Here is a 17903-nt window from a genome sequence, read left to right on the forward strand (position 1 = left end):
CTGGCGACCGGTTGAGCTTTGCTCTTAAAACCAAGTTTCCAGTGCCAATTTTTTGATGTCATTAATCCAAAAATAATTTTCTACAGATACTCTGCAATCCTGGTTTAAAATTTGGTGCTTTGCTGTACTTGCCTAACAGTAAACTTGCTTGGCCACTAGATTGGCCATACAACTGATATAGGAAAGGGATGTAAACTGGGATGTAAAATAGTTAAAAATTGGAAGAGCATTCACAGATTTTGAGGCCTCTACTGGCTGTCACCATTTTCTATGCTGTAGAAGCCACCTGGAATAAATTAGAGAAATTGGCTGTACATAGCCAGGCCTGGATTGAATGTGTCTCTTCAGTAAACCTGGGATTTGGGACCCAGCTCTGTCCAGGTGTTTCTTCATATTATATCTGTTGTGTAAAGAGCAAATGACATACTATCTACAAGTTTCTGACACAGAAAACTTTCAAAAGGAATAATATGAAACTCTTCTGATGAAGAAATTCAAGAACTGTTCCACTTCTTTTGAAAAGATTGAAGAAGACAAATGAAAGGAGAAACAAAGTAAACCCTCCATCACAGAGGTTGTCACCTACATGAAACAGAGATGCTAAACCAGAAAGATAGAGCCTCAGGCAAAACCCCTTCCATATATCCGTCCCAGGTATTTTGTTTTCAAATATTATTCACTTATTTCAAAACCATCATGATATATATATAAAACCTCATACTTCCTAATTTACTGTGATACAGTTACATGATTTATTTTTCAACGATAATAGAAATGCTAGTTTATTGTCAATGCATTGAAAGGCAACCTTGTCAGATAAAGGCACTGAGTTGCAATACCTCATGCATTCTACAATAAGGATAGGATGTATAATTACACTAACTCCTCACTTAACGTTGTAGTTATGTTCCTGAAAAATGCAACTTTAAGTGAAATGATGTTAAACAAATCTAATTTTTCCATAAGATTTAATGTAAATGCAGGGGGTTAGGTTCCAAAGAAATTTGGGGGAGGACAGACAAAAGGCATTATATACTGTACAGTACTGTACTGTGGTTGGGAAGTGCCCCTGGTTTACCCCACACAGGCACAGCCTGCTGCAGGCAAGGACACTAGGAAGCACCTTGCACAGCAGCAGCTTCCCCCCAGAAGAACAGGCGCCGACTTTGCCGGGGGATGCTCCAGGCCTGCCTCTTCCCGTCCCCGCTCCATCCCACCCCCACTCCACCTCCTCTCCAGAGCACGCCATGTCCCCGCACCTCCCCCTCCCTCCCAGGAAGTCCTAAGTGCCACCAAACAGCTGTTTGGCAGCGGGGGAAGTGCTGGGATGGAGGAGGAGGAGGCAGAGAATAGGAACTTGAGCAATGCTCCCTTGTAAAGTTGCTGCTCTTCCACAGAATCTTACAAGCAGTGGACAGAGCAGGCAGCCAAACGATGTTATAAGGGAGCATTACACAACTTTAAATGATCATGTTCCCTAATGGAGCAGCGACATAACTTTGAAACAACGTTAAGCGGAAGGATGTTAAGTGAGGTGTTACTGTACTGTCAGCTAGTATTACTGGCTGAGATCATCCTGTACCATATCAAAATCTGCAGATGTGGTAAGGCTCATTGGAAGTCAGACTCATATGAAGTACAATTAAAGAAATAGTCTGTTAATGCTATCTAGTAAAGTATTGAAAATTGGAGTTTCTGACATGGGAACACAACTTTAAATCCTTTCGGTGGCTCTGCAGTCACCATTTTATGCTGCTACAACCTCATATTCTACATGGCTTAAAACTTGCACCAGGATGTGTCTCAGCAGATGGTGGTCTAGACCCTGTAGTGAATTTAGGCCTAGTTTATTGCCTACACAGTCTGAGCACATTTCCAATAGAATCATAGAATGTCAGGGTTGGAAGGGACCCTTGAAGGTCATCTAGTCCAATCCCCTGCTCGAAGCAGGACCAATTCCCAGTTAAATCATCCCAGCCAGGACTTTGTCAAGCCTGACCTTAAAAACCTCTAAGGAAGGAGATTTTACCACCTCCATAGGTAACGCATTCCAGTGTTTCACCACCCTCTTAGTGAAAAAGTTTTTCCTAATATCCAATCTAAACCTCCCCCACTGCAACTTGAGACCATTACTCCTCGTTCTGTCATCTGCTACCATTGAGAACAGTCTAGAGCCATCCTCTTTGGAACCCCCTTTCAGGTAGTTGAAAGCAGCTATCAAATCCCCCCTCATTCTTCTCTTCTGCAGGCTAAACAATCCCAGCTCCCTCAGCCTCTCCTCATAAGTCATGTGTTCCAGACCCCTAATCATTTTTGTTGCCCTTCGCTGGACTCTCTCCAATTTATCCACATCCTTCTTGTAGTGTGGGGCCCAAAACTGGTCACAGTACTCCAGATGAGGCCTCACCAATGTCGAATAGAGGGGAACGATCACGTCCCTCGATCTGCTCGCTATGCCCCTACTTATACATCCCAAAATGCCATTGGCCTTCTTGGCAACAAGGGCACACTGCTGACTCAATAAAAGCACACAAGTTTAGGGTTGCTAGTTTTATAATTTTTAATAATATGATAATATGATGCATGGCATGACCTCATCAAGAACAGTTGTATGATATCATGCCAAAACCAAAATCAGATTTTGGATCTCCAATATTAAAACATTTTTCAGGAAAATATTAAAGAAGTTTTTCTGCTGCTGTGAATCTAAATCTTTGATCTTTAGTCAAACTTCTACAACATAAAGTTAAGCAAATGTCTTACTGACTACTAAATGCCAACTTTTATATGTAAATCTTACTATTATTAATTTTTATATAATGTATTTGTCTAGGGAAAATATTTCATTTTGCAATTTTATCACGTAAGACGGAGGGTTATCTTATATCAAGAGAATATTCCTGTACTATGTCAAAGTAATTTGCTGATAATGAAATTAGATATCACAGTGCATCAGATATTAAACAATATGCATACTTTAAATACAATGTCAATATGTAGATAAAATATGATTTCCCAAGAGATTCTCTTCCAGAATGGAATATGAAACTAATAAATAAAAGTGCATGGTTTCAACACAGTTTTATATGTACAATAGATATGAGTGGGGTTTCCCAAGCACTCAGTGCTGGCCTACATCTTCCCCTCCTGAAGTAAATAGGAGTTGACTTAAATGGAAGCACCGAGTGCTTTTCAAAATATCATCATAAAGAAGAATCCCAAACTTAAGCAAAATTTGTGTAAAACTACAAGACCATGCATTACTGCTTTTAAAATTTGTACTAAAAGTGGGTTGAGCCACTTGAACCCCCTAATGAATATACTACATCAATTAAGCGGAAGTATTATTATTTTCCTTGCTGGCACTGGAACTCAAGTTTCCCCAATGAAATAAATGAAATATCCAATAGTCAATGCAGCAGATAGTACAGACCCTTGTTCTTTGACAAGGGGAAGTCTAGATATGGGAAATGATTTTGCCTTACTGTGAAAAATAGAAACTGATGATGGGGTTTGTTCTCAAGTGCCAAAATGTAACTTATAGGATCAAATACCAAATCCAGTGAGGGTTTCTTAGAGTAGGTACATAGTCTCTTATCCTGGTGTGATTCAGATAAAGGATGCTCTTTACACGAAGATAAATTGGCTCTAAGTGTATCTCCTGGATATGTGTCAATTTTCCCCCACTCACTTTTGTCTGTCACAATCAAAGAAAAGTCCCATCTTTTATTGTAAGAATCTTACAAGAAAAATAAGTAGCTCAGCTAATTCAGCAGGAAGTATTCTATCCATGAACTGGCTGTGAGACTGAACTGTAATACAGTAGTCACTGATTCATCAAATCACCTATGCACATACTTAAGTCTCCAAGTACTGGAGATGATCGAAAAACGCAATTTTCACCCCATCTAAATTTGTGATATGTTGACATTTGTTTTCATCCTTAAGTGGGACAAAATGTTAATTAAAAGTTCTGAAACATTTTGAATCAGAAATCTTTAAACTTTTTGTTTTGACATTGTTTTGTTTGGGTCACACTGAGGTAAATTTCTGTCTCCATTGCAATTTGAGGTTTGATTGCAAATTGGGTAGTTGTATATGCAGTAGCACAGCTAAGAACAGCAGCATAGGCACAATGGCACAGGATAGAATTACACTTCAGATTGCAGCATGGGTATACTCTGTGACTGCCTCAATCGCTGTGGTCCCTCTTGGGGAGCTGTAGTTCGCTCACACCCCATTTTGCCATATGGGCGCCGGTCCTTGGTTGGACTATATTTCCTTATTCCCAGGGGAATTCTGCACAAAAATTAAAAATTCTTCACACAATATTTTAAAATTCTGCAAAATTCTGCATTTTTTTTGTCAACATAACACCTGTTTCAATTATTTTGGTAATGTATTTCAAAATACTTGTTCATAAGTATGTCTGCAATACAGATGACAAAAAAGATTCAGAAACTGTTTTTTGACAAATAGATTCCTTACTAGGAATATTAATACAGAACTGAGTAAAACAAACCATTTAAACTACAATACAGAACCTATTTCCTCGCTGTCTCCCCATGTTCCCTGTCTCCTGACCTAGTCCAGCAGGTGCTCTGAAGAGGGCACTGCAGGCTCTCTCTTGCTAGCTGGCCAGGAGAGGCTGCTCTGTTCTAGTGCCACAGCGCCCTTTGGTGGGCAAAAGGTGGAAGTGCAGCAACTTTCTGGTGAAAGTTATATTCTCCTGAGGCAGGCGAAGAGTGGCTGCTCTGTTGTAGTGCAACACCACCCTCTGGTGGGTTACAGGTGGAACTACAGCAACTTTCCAACAAGTTATTTTCTGCAAAAATAATAATAATAACAACAATAATATATGCATGGCACATTAATTATGGACACACAGTGGTGCAGAATTCCCCCAGGAGTAAAAATTGCCTGTGATATACTTTAGTCTATGTGGCTCAGCCACCACAGTGCCTCATGAGAATGCCATACAGACATGAAAATAAGTATTTTGTTTCAATTTTCCTCATGGAAAACTCTCTGAAATCAATCTTTTCCCATAGAAAACTCTGATTTTGACTTCTCATTTTTTTTCCTCATAGAAAAATAGCATATTTAGAGTAAATCTCAGGAAAAAAACTTCCTAACCTTATGAACAGTAGGACAATGGAACAGACTTCCTAGGAAGGTCATGGAAGCTCCTTCACTGCAGTGCACAGCAAGAGGCTGGATGGCCATCTGTCTTGGATGGTTTAGTCACAACAAATCCCGTATCTTGGCAGGGGGTTAGACTAGAGGATCCTTATGGGCCCTTCTATCTCTATGATTCTATATTTCTTTAGAATTTTTTTTTTATCAGCTCTACTAAGCACATGCTTAAGTGCTTTACTGAACAATGTGCTTGGACCAGAAGGAAACCATTTCATCTATACATTTCTTTCAATCTCTCTGTCTCTCACTCTCCTTCTCTTGTTCTCTCTGTCTTCCTTGCAGGCTAACTTGTACTAGTCTAACATTCTAGTAAGGAGAGACAATACATGCAGGCTTCCTCAAAAACATACACTGTAATGAACTGGCTGGTGCAAATGTGTACTACTCATCTACTGAAACGACTGTGGTGGGACTACTCACATGCATATAAATAAACGTGTTTTCTAAACAGTGAAGGTGTGGTCTGTGCTTTCTCAGATGCTGCTTATTCAAGAGAATGAAATTTAGAGGTGGGAAGGAGATACATACAAATGTAAAACTATTTAAAAGGATTTTGTGTAATAACGATGAAGGATTTCTTACTCAAATAGATTTAATCACATTTCCTATGGGAAACAAAGGGTAAAATTGTGGCCCAATTGAAGTCTTTGGGATTTTGTCATTGACATCAATAGAGCCATGATTTCACCCAAAGACTTCATATTCCTGGCTTACTGAAGCAAATACAAGTTTAACATGTATGGGAATTGTTTTGCTTGCATTAATCACCTGTGCATTGAGTAAAGCAGAAACTAAATTGGCTGTGAGTCTTCATGATGAAATGTGCCATAGAAGTGCGGATTCAGATGTTAATAAATTTTAAATTATACAAGCAATTTTATGGACATAATTGTGATTTGGCCCATGCTTTTTTCCTTATAAACCAAATTAATCCATGGATGAAATTGCTAAATGATTTATGAGAGTCAATGACTTATAAATAACTATATAGCAGTCATTAGAATGTTAGTGCATACTTGAAAAATGCAACATATTGAAAAATATTCATATAAAGAAAATGGTGTTAGTATAATTAAAATATTAGCACATTAACATTTCATATTTACATAAGATATGCTCTAAAATGCAGAACGTGTGGACAAATTATAGTAGTGAAATGTAAAATCATTTTCAATAATGCTTACAAAGGACGAGAGAAAAAAAGGCAAATTATAAAATCCTACCAAGTGAAAGATTTTTTCATTGATCTGAACCTTGTAAAAGTGTTTATACCATGCAAATTGTGTATAAAATGCAACTAAATCAGAATGATACAATTTATATCTACTTTCCACTGGAGTAAATGAATGGCCTGTAATATTATTAGAGTTATAATGATTCCAAGTATAACTTAAGTTTTATTTGTGTTGGATGTTGCATTTTTGTAGGCAGAAACATCTTATAATCACATTGACTTCAATAGTGACTGTACTGGATTTCTGTTTTAGGCTACTTAGATATGGTTTAGATAGCACAGTAGATATGAATTAACTTTTCTTAGAAGAATTCTCAATCTGTTTGTTTACTTTAAAATACTTTGGAATCCTCAGAAGAATTTACTATTATGTTTATTATTGTCCCTCAGGATTAAATCAAGTGGATTTTTTTAAAACAAATACCCTTCAAAACATACAAAATCTTGAAACACAAAAAAGGGGAAAGATACCATCTAAAATTTATCCCCATATGTCACCATTAAATCCTGATCATGAACAGACTCTGTAGGCTTGGGTAGTCAGGTGTTTTCTTAAACTCACCACAGAATTCCTGTATTTTAGGTGCTCAAATTCACTCTGATTTTCCTTAAAATTCTCACAGTGCCTAAGATTGCTGTTTTCTGGAGGTCACTGATTGTGATGTCTTGCACTCCTAATGTGTTCTTGATCTGCTTATTCATACCCTTAGGGATCACTTCAAGTGCTCCCATGATCACTGTCTTTGTTCTAAGTCTCCATAATTCTTCCACTTTGTGGCAGAGTTTTTCATACTTCACCATCTTCTCTTCTTGTTGCTTTTTTAGGTTTGTCTGCTGAGATGACAATATCAATTACCATGGTCATCTTTGTCATTTTTTCTACAACAACTTCCATACTGTTTGACTGCACCATTTGGTCTATGACAGTTGTCATAGCCTATAAAATTTTCGCCTCTTCATATTCTAGAGAGCTTCAATTCAGTCATAATACCACAAAATTAGTTTAAATCCAATATTGCCACAGAGGAGTCAGTGCAGATACTTGGCTACCTTATTGTACTTGTTCATTATTTTCCCCCAGCCAGGCTCCTGCAGGCATTCAACATGTGTTCCACCATTTCTTCCTTTTCAGAACACATCCTGCAGTTTTGGGAGAAGTTCTATTGGTCATTTTTTTCTGGAACATAATTAAAATTTAAGGGGTGCTCTTATGCTCTCCCTTTTGAGGTACCCTTCTACAAGCCCTGAGTTTGTTAATCTTTGATCACCAATGGGTTTGATCTCTTTCTCCACCACTGCCTGTGCATTGATCTTGGTGTAAATCTTTCAAGTTTTTCTTTGGCAAATTTCTGTCTCCTTTCTTTTATGCTTTCTTGGATTGGGATGCACTCTTGGACATCACTTGCTATTGTAAGCAAATGATCTTTCACTCTGACTGACTCCTCATATATTTTGATATTCTATTCTTTATTGTCAATTTCTTCCTTCACATATATCAAATCTTCTCCTCTACCACATGGTAGGATGTACATACTGACCATGTATTGATAGATATTCATTATTCTGACAGGTTTCAGAGTAACAGCCGTGTTAGTCTGTATTCGCAAAAAGAAAAGGAGTACTTGTGGCACCTTAGAGACTAACCAATTTATTAGAGCATAAGCTTTCGTGAGCTACAGCTCACTTCCTCAGATGCATATCGTGGAAACTGCAGCAGGCTTTATATATACACAGAGAATATGAAACAATACCTCCTCCCACCCCACTGTCCTGCTGGTAATAGCTTATCTAAAGTGATCATCAGGTGGGCCATTTCCAGCACAAATCCAGGTTTTCTCACCCTCCACCCCCCCACACAAATTCACTCTCCTGCTGGTGATAGCCCATCCAAAGTGACAACTCTTTACACAATGTGCATGACAATCAAGTTGGGCTATTTCCTGCACAAATCCAGGTTTTATCACATCCCCCCCACCCCCATACACACACAAACTCACTGAGCTTGTAATTTTTATTTTCATTAGTAATATTGCAGATGCTATTTATTTTACACATTTTTTTTATTCCTTTATACAACATATGAAACATTCAAAAGGAGTACAAGACTGCAAGAAATAGTCATAACAAATTGTAAGATGAGTTTCATCAAGATAACACTGACAAAATATACCAATATTGTAGTGATTGTAAAGAGCATCTGCTGAGGTAGTATTAACCACAGCATGGAGGTTAAACCCTTTCATTGATTATTTTTAAATAAACAGACAGATTTACAAAGGTTTTTAGCCACTTAAAGATGCAGAAAGCTGCCTTGTGAGATTTTCAAAAGTTGCACTGATTTTTAATGGGAGTTAAGCACTAACCTGCTTAGGTGATTTTGTAAATCGCACTAACACTGATATGCAACTTCCGACAGGTAAATGCCTTTCTAAAGTTGACCCAAAACCTCTACTAATGTGGATTGGAATTATAAATATGAACTACAAAACAATGATTTGGCCAACCAAACCATATAGAAAACAAAGAAAAAAATGAGTTATGTTTGGAAGTGTTTCTGTGAAAATTATTGTTTTAAAATGTATTTCAAATTATACAATGAAGTATCAATAAATACTCTATCAAAACATCCTAAATCTGCAAAAATCCTGCAAAACATAAAAAATCTGCAAAAAATGCCCATGGTTTTGAATTGTCTCTAGTTAGGAAGGAAATAAATGAATCTGGTACATCAAGCACAAATTAAAAGAACAAATATATTTGAGAAATAAAAGAAAATAAAGGGGAAATAAACCAAATACATTACCAGAAAGAACAACAACAAATAGCTGAAGAACTGAAGATAGGTTCAGGATTGATGCCAGCAAACAGAAGGTTTAGCAAAAGTAACCTGTACCCAAAGGAAAGAAAAGGAAATACTAATAGTTATGGTATTAGCAGATGCAGTACATAATAGAAAGGTGTAGGAATGAAATTAAGACCTTTCTAGCAACATACAGACAAACTGATAATGGAAAGTATTATAACAACAATGATGGAATGACAGTTTCTGTAAACCAAAAATAAATAAATCAGTGAATAAGGACTGAACAACGATGAGTTCCCTCTATGGCCAAATTTCCACCATAATCCAAATAGATTATCGACTATGTTTTAAAACATATCCTTTCCATGTTCCTATTATAACAACTCTTGCACTTATGTTCTTTATAACCAATCAGAATTAAAGGAAAAAGAAACCTGGAACTTTGAGATTAAAGTAGTGGATTCACCTTTTGTGAATATAATTATTTTCCAATGTGCAAACCAATATTTTTCCTCTCATATCATATCTTTTAGCAATACACATTTAATAAGCATCAATGGAGTTGTTTGACATTATGCTCATGTTCTACAAATTAATTTCTTAATGTGTTCCTTTGAAATTCACTTTCTGGAAAAAGCCTGAACATTCTGATTCTGTGTGATAATGTGTATAACACAATTAGGGAGATGAAATCCACCCCTCCAGTCCAGACCATGGTACAGAGCTACTTTGCAGATTCACCCTAAATTCTTCCTGCAGCTGCGGTTCCATCTTATGGGCTGGAATAAAATCACAGCATCTCCATGCTAATTACAGAGGTGACAGGACTGCTAAATCCATACGCAGTATACTGATCTAAAGACTGCAGCCCTTTGCCTGGCCCATCCACTTTCTGGTTCTCTGTGCTGGTCTATGAAGGGACAGCATGGACATCATTTCTGCAGCACATAGATGATACTCAGGCACCCATGTGCTATTGCTCAGCCCATGGTACTGTTACACAATCTTATGTGAAGTTTAAGTGATACAAGGAACTTGAACTGGCTTTTTACACTATGGTTGATTTTCACTCTGTGCAAGAAATGCTTTTGAGAAACATGTAGTCAAATTATGGTAGCTGTGTGGTGAAATCAGTGAGATAAACTGCAAAGCCATGTGATAAATCAGGGGTTCTCAAACTGAGGGTCAGGACCCCGTAAGGGGTTGCAAGGTTATTACATGGGGGGGGGGGGGTCGCAAGCTGTCAGCCTCCACCCCAAACCCTGCTTTGCATCCAGCATTTAAAATGGTGTTAAATATATTAAAAATTGTTTTTAATGTATAAGGGGGGTGGTTGCACTCAGAGGCTTGCTGTGTGAAAGGGGTCACCGGTACAAAAGTTTGAGAACTACTTTGATAAACTGAATTTGTCATGAACCCTTGACAGTCTCACCTGCCCCTTTCCCACTGTCCCATTTAGTCCAACATTCCAAACCTCTCAGCTGTTTCAAACAAGCCAAACAAACACAACCTGCTAGATAAATATCTCTCGTTTGCTCAGTCAGTTCTATTAAGCCTCCTCTTTTCACTGAGAGTCTCTCAATTTCTACTATTCCCTCCTGAACACCTGAGGAAGTGCTTGAATATCCCACTGTTGTTGTTACTGTTATTATTATTACTACTTACATTCTGGTAGCAGCCCTTGCCTCAACAGCACCAGATACTCTAAGAACACAAACATGCAAGACATCATTGTTTCTATCCTGAAAATCTCACAGCCTAAATAGGCAAGGAGTGAGGAAGAGGTGCCATGTACAAGCATAGAGATCAGGGCACTGGTTGGCATACATCAAGCTAGTAGAGATGGTGGAAGAGGAGATGAATTAACCGGACCACAGGGGTAGGGCAAGAGGGGAAGGAAGAGACAAGTGACAGCGTAAGAGAGGTAATGAGAGGGAAAGAGAGAGAGACACAGAAGCAAGGAAGGGGGATGTAAAGGAGCACAGATGTTGGGGGAAGTGGGACTGGGAGCAGCAGAACAACAAGTATGGGGTGTGAGCTGGAGGGGGTCACATCAGTCAATCAGCAGAGAGAGACTTCCATACTGAAGAAAATGGACTCCAATGGCATCACTTGTGTTCCCCCACCCCATTTCTCCTGTTGATATATCTGCTCCTACCCAGGTCAGGGAAATACATTGTCCTCAGGTGCATTAATCATGTGAGTCCAATTTTGCAAACCTGTGGCAGAAGTAAAATGAAAAGCAAATTCAATGTTAGAAATAGCTTAGCATAGTATTATGCTGTAAACCAGCCTCACTGCAGCTAGACTACATGACTGTATGAGACAACAACGATAAAACTGAACTCAGCACAAAGCTAGCTATGGGGAACTTTAAAAGATTCATAGTTTGGATGATGATTTGAACTGTCCAAAAATAGACAGGCTCTCACCATATCAGTCCATATTCTCTTTACAATCCCCTTTCACCTCTTCCTGGTGTTACGTTCTTACAGGAGAGAACTGTTGAGCGTTCCATCAGTGTCTTTGGCAGATAAGCCAATTTCCCATTCTGTAGCTTCAAGGGGCTACCAGGTAGAACAACTATCCCTCTAAAATCCTTGTTCATTTTCACAGAAGTGTGGGAGGGCTTATCCTTCAACAGAGGACTCCACAAAGCTGTTCAGTCATGCTACCACTCACTCTGAAAAAGAAGAATAAAAATGACTTGTGCTAACTCTTTTGGCCACATAAGGTATGTTCAGCCAATCAAGAAACTCGCACCTGTACAATGTGATTTATATCAATCTTGAGTCATCAAGCCTTCCTGAAATTCAATACCAAAAAAAAAAAAAAAGAATTTGAAAAGAAATGCTTAAGGTTATTGTTTTTTTCCATTGCAGGTAGAAAAATATTGGTGAGAAAATTCTGCCTCTTAAAGAATCCTACTGTTTTAAAAATTGCTTCCTTTCTCAACATGTTCTCAACTTTGCAAACAAGCATTTTTACTAAGAAAAGCTTTTGTTATTAATATGTTTTCCATTTCTAGCACATGTGTGAACAATTACACTAATATTGAGTAAGTGTGAACAGGGTTTGGTGGAATTTTCCTTTGCTGGCAATTGTTTGCTCATGATCCTATTTGTTCACAGAACGAAGTTCAGAAACACCCTCTGCTTTGGACAAATAAGTTCTGCTTCCCTTCCTTAGGAAATGTTAAAGCAAGAACACAGCCCGTCTCTAATAACAAGGATATGAAAATGGGTATAGGATTGGAAGGATTAGATGGTTATTTCATCATATACACACAAACCAGTGTAAAAATATTTCCATAGTTAATAATCACACTTTAGATAGGCAAATTAAGAAACAAAATCTTTAATAAGTTTGATGTAAGGAGATTGACATAACAAGGAGCAATGGTCTCAAGTTGCAGTTGGGGAGGTCTAGGCTGGATATTAGGAAAAACTATTTCACTAGGAGGATGGTGAAGCACTGGAATGGGTTACCTCAGGAGGTGGTGGAATCTCCATCCTTAGAGGTTTTTAAGGCCCAGCTTGACAAAGCCCTGGCTGGGATGGTTTAGTTGGGGTTGGTCCTGCATTGATAAGGGGGTTGGACTAGATCTGGGGGTGGGGGGGTCTCAAACACATGGCCCATGGGGTTCTTTCTTGCGGCCTGCCAAGCTCCCCGCCCCCTCCCCACCTGCCCCTCTGCCTACCTCCAGGCCAGAGGTGGGCAAAGTACAGCCCATGAGCCCCGCGCTGCTCCCTGAAGCGGCTGGAACCATGTCCCTGCAGCCCCTGGGGCGAGGGAAGAGGGCTCTGTGCATTGCTCTCGCTTCCAGGCACCGCCCCCCACAGCTCCCATTGGCCGGGAACGGGGAACCACAGCCAATGGGAGCTTCAGGGGAGGTACCTGGAGGAGCAGCAAGAGCAGCACACAGAGCCTTGTGCCCCCCTCCCGCAGGGATGTGGTTCAGGCTGCTTCCTGGAGTGGAGCAGAGAGGAGCGGGGCCAGGGCAAGCAGGCAGGGAGCCTGCCCTGGCCCCGGTGCGCACCACTGCCACCCTGGAGCAGCTCTAAGTAAGCGGTGCCAGGCCAGAGCCTGCACCCCAAACCCCTCCTGCACCCCAACTCCCTGCCCTGAGCCCCCTGCCACACCCTGCACCCCAGCCCCTCGCCACACCTTGCACCCCTCCTGCACCCCTCACCCCAATTCCCTGCCCTGAGCCCCCTGCTGTACCTTACACACCTCCTGTACCTCAACTTCCTTGCCTGAGGCCCCGCCACACCCTGCACCCCTCCTGCACCCCCTGGGGGCAGGGAGGGGGCAGAGTTGGGGTGTGGACTTTGGGGAAGGGCTTGGAATGGGAGCAGGAAAGGGGTGGGAAAAGGCGGGGTGGGGCGGGACCTCATGGAAGGGGTGGAGTGGGAGGGGCGGGCCATGGGCAGCGTGAGAAGAGGGTGTCAGTGATGCGGCCCTCGGGCCAATGCATTAATCCTCATGTGGCCCTTGTGGTCATTTGAGTTTGAGACCCCTGGGCTAGATGATCTCCTGAGGTCTCTTCCAACCCTAATCTTCTATGGTTCACTTTCTATATTTTTGTATGGGATGTTGACAGTTTGTGTTTTAATGATTATAAAGCATTACCTTTTTCAATCTTAATGTCTGTCATTAAATAACTATCTGATTCCCCGATAATGGTCTTATATAATTCTGGCGTATAGTAATGGTTCAAGCTAAAACATTCTTAAATTCCACAAAATTAAAAAAAACACATATTTATGTCTCCTTGCAAAATAGCAAAAATAAAAACTTATTTTTTGTGTAGAAAATTGTTATTCAACCACATACATCTGTTCTTGCTCTAAAAGACTGAATTTTTCTCTTCAAAGTGGTGACTCTGCTCCTAATGTAAATTCACAGAAAACAGTGTTGCAAGGGAAAGTAGAATGTCACTATTTTAATAGATAAAAGCTTCCCCCCTTTATTGGAAACAGTAAAAGTTTTACTTTAGTTCATTAATAATAGCAAAAAAAAATCAACTCCTACACAAAGAGCTCCAGCTTATAGTACATCAAACTACTTCCATAGCAGAAAGAGTACTCAATGCTGTGTTTCTGTGAGTATATGGTACAGCAGTAATTCACTACACAGTGCTTGTCAGCAATAATTCATTTTTGACATGATATTTATAATGTCAGAGAACCTCAAAAAGGGGAAGAAGAAAATTCTACTTACATATCTTCCATTGTCTTGATTAATCATTTCCTGTAGTTTTTTTTAACCTGGAAGAGAGATGAAAACCACAGTGATTATTTAAATTCTGGGAGATTTAAAATAAGAATACTTATGCAGCCTTAATCATCAGCACTGGGGAAATGGTATGATACAATTGTATAAATAATGTGATGGATGTCTCACTTTAGGGAATTCATGATTCTAGCTTTCATCTGCAGGTCTTTTCAGCCTTTTATGACAGGTCTAAAACAAACATTTTGTCACCTTATGTTTTGTGGGCTTCAGGAATAAGTGGAGTGCTGTCCAGCAAGATTCTGCTTGATGGTCTCAGCTATAAAAATAGTTTCTTGCAAAGGTCCATTCCCACAGTGATGATATCACAACACTTGTCTTGTGTTGAAGAATTGATTTTTCAGTTCACTGGCAGTTCTGAACAAAACATTTTGTGTGTTTGACCTGAAACAAAATGTTTTGTTTTCATGTTGGGCATTTTTAGGAAAATCAAAGGAAATTTGGAAATGAAGGGCTAGACTCCCAAGCAGGCTTAGGTGCCATTCATAAACCTGAGGAGGAGGTACCTCCCTTATGCCCAATAGCTAGTACACTCATCTGGGATATGAGGGACTCATATACAAAACCTCACTCCAGAGAAGGGATTTAAACTCATTTTTTCCTTTTTTTGGGTGCCTGCCCCAACCACCAGACTACAGCCTATTTTACTCTAGAGCTTTCTAAATATCTCCTGTTGAAGCTGTTCTTCTTTGTATACATAAATGTGCATTGGAACGGGGGACTGGAACCTATGTGTCTTCCTCACCCAGCTGAGTACCCTAACCACAGGCTATAGGGTCATTCTAACTCACTCTCTGTCACACTCTAATTATTTATACAAAGTGGAACAGCATCAACAGAAAAGACTGAGAGTGCTCCATCCCAGAATTAGAGCACTTACCTTGGGCAGGTGACCTGAGTTCAAGTCCATGCTCCATAGCAGGGATTCAAATCTGATGTGAGTGCCCTAACCAGTTGGCTATTGGGTATAAGGGAAGTACTTTCTCCTCCTAGATTTGTGAATGGTTCCTACATCCCCCCATGTATCTAGTCTAAAAAAAAATCAAAATATTTAATTGCATAAAATTAACTATTTTGAGATTTGTCTTTAAAAAAAATTGGCTGAAATTGACGCAAAGTAGCAAAATGTTTCGATTGACCTGAATCAGAATTATTTGGTCAAAAAAAGTTTTGGTCATATCTCCCCACCCGCCTGCCTGCCCCACATCTACTGGTCTCATTTGCTAGAAAGAATTCCTTGAAGACAATATATAGTAATCATTATGAGAACTTCACCCACCCTCTAGATAACTGAAAGAAAGACTGCAGGTTTTTTATGTACTTCAAAATACAGGACACAAATACAATATATATTATTTATATATATATAAAATGTGTGACCCTTTCTCCCTGGAAGGGGAGAGACAGCAGCACAGACTGCCAGAAACTACAGGAAACATGCTCAGGGTCTCACTTCTTCCAGAAAGGAGACACCGCAATTTCTGCATTAACAGGAGAACCAGAGGATTTCACATCTAATGCAGCAGAAGTCCCCATGACATCAGCAGGCTGGACTGTCTCAGCTGCTTTTTTAGGAGACAGTAGGTAATTGTTGGGATGGGGAAGGAAGGAGGTGTAGGCAAGTGAACTGAGTAGAGCATGTTGTTAGATAAGGCTTGGTTATATTGAGTCTCTGCCAGTTAATTGGCCGTACTTGGAGATCAGTCTCTACCAGACTCCTTTAGGTCTGTACTAGTTTGACCATTTCTCAAGAAATGTCAATAAGTTCTCCTTTTATCATCCAGTCCCCAACCTCCTTTTCCTGGTCAACTTTATCAAGTATGGCAGTGAGCAAAATTCAGCAACACCTGTGTGACATTCTATATCTTGGGGGAGTGTCCTGGAACCCCCATATTCCTCATTTTTATATAATTGTGATCTTACATATAAAGCATACCTTGTAAGGTATCGGGGGAAGGTTATGATCTGCTGAAAGTCATTTCTCTATCCATATATCATTAATGCATATGACGTTATGAGAATTGTGTTTTATGTTCACTAAAACATGCTGTAAATTGGAGAATCAGCCAGATATTAGCTCCCCAGAGGCAACAGCAAGGAAAGTAACCAACACCCAGGTGGGGTATCAATCCATCAACAACCATTGTCCAGCAAGGGAGCTACAATACAATGACTCACCTGCATGAGGCCACCCCAGGGGAATTGCTTAACCTTGCTTGGAGACTCAGTAATGCACTCAGACATGCCTGGACTTGTGTTTTCCAAGCACATGGACTGAGGGTATAAAACAGACACAGAGGCTATATGCTGGGCCCTTCTCCTGCCCCCACCTATGCTGCAAGCAGCTAAGACACTGAGAAGAGAAGACTCCAACAGAGGAGATTGGCCCAGATTTCAGGGGTGTATACTAAGGACTGCAATATCCAATGGGGTGAGAAAAACTGCTTAATCTAGTTGTTGCCCAGTGTAATAGGGCTGAGAGTGTAGACTGTGTGTTTATATTTGATGTCTTTTGGTAACTAACTGACTTTTTGCCTATCACTTAAAATCTAATTTTTATAGTCAATAACTTTGTTTTACTGTTTATCTTTACCAGTGAGTTTGTATGAAGTGTGTGGCAAATCTGCTCAGGTTTGACAAGGCTGGTGTATATCCACTTTCCATCGATGAAGTGGAGAACCAATTAATAAATCTTCATCAGCTTGTCTGAGCAGTGCAGGACGGTATATTCCTGAGGGACAAGGTTGGGAGCTGGGGGGGATTTAGCTCTGGTGCCTTTCTCTGGGTGATTCATGAGTGGCTCTGGAAGCATTCATGCCATATAGCTGGGTGTGGGGCTCTACATGCTGTTGTGCTGAATGATCACAACGCCTGGATGGTTTTGCTGCAGGTCATTAGCAAAGCATTGCGAGAGACAGCCCAGGCTGGAGAGAGTTCAGGGGGCATAGCGGTCCCACAGTCCCAGGCTGCACTCTGGGGGGATCCCATCACAACCTGATCTCTGCCAGTACCTTAAACCCTATTTTGTTCAGGTTTTGTGTCAGACAGAGCCAATATCAACATTTGGGTCCTACACATAGTTTGCAGATAAAACTCTTATAGAAATATCCACTTTTCTGAATGCACATAGTGAAAATCGCAATAAAAAATAAGTATTCAAATGAATTGGTAACAATGTATGTGTCACCCTTCTGCCAGGCCAAGTTGATAGCAGCAAGGGCCGGGTTCAGTACACAGGGGTTCCCTCTCATTAAAGCAAATGCAAAACTGGCTCGAGCCCCCACCCAGTGACCTGGGAAAATCTTACACACCCCCTGGGCGCCTCAAGGAGGCAATACTTCCCCTCTCGCAAGCACAGAGTCTTGGTGTAGT

This window comes from Lepidochelys olivacea (assembly GCF_965140295.1).
Source record: "Lepidochelys olivacea isolate rLepOli2 genome assembly, chromosome: 1".
In the NCBI taxonomy this organism is placed as follows: domain Eukaryota; kingdom Metazoa; phylum Chordata; order Testudines; family Cheloniidae; genus Lepidochelys; species Lepidochelys olivacea.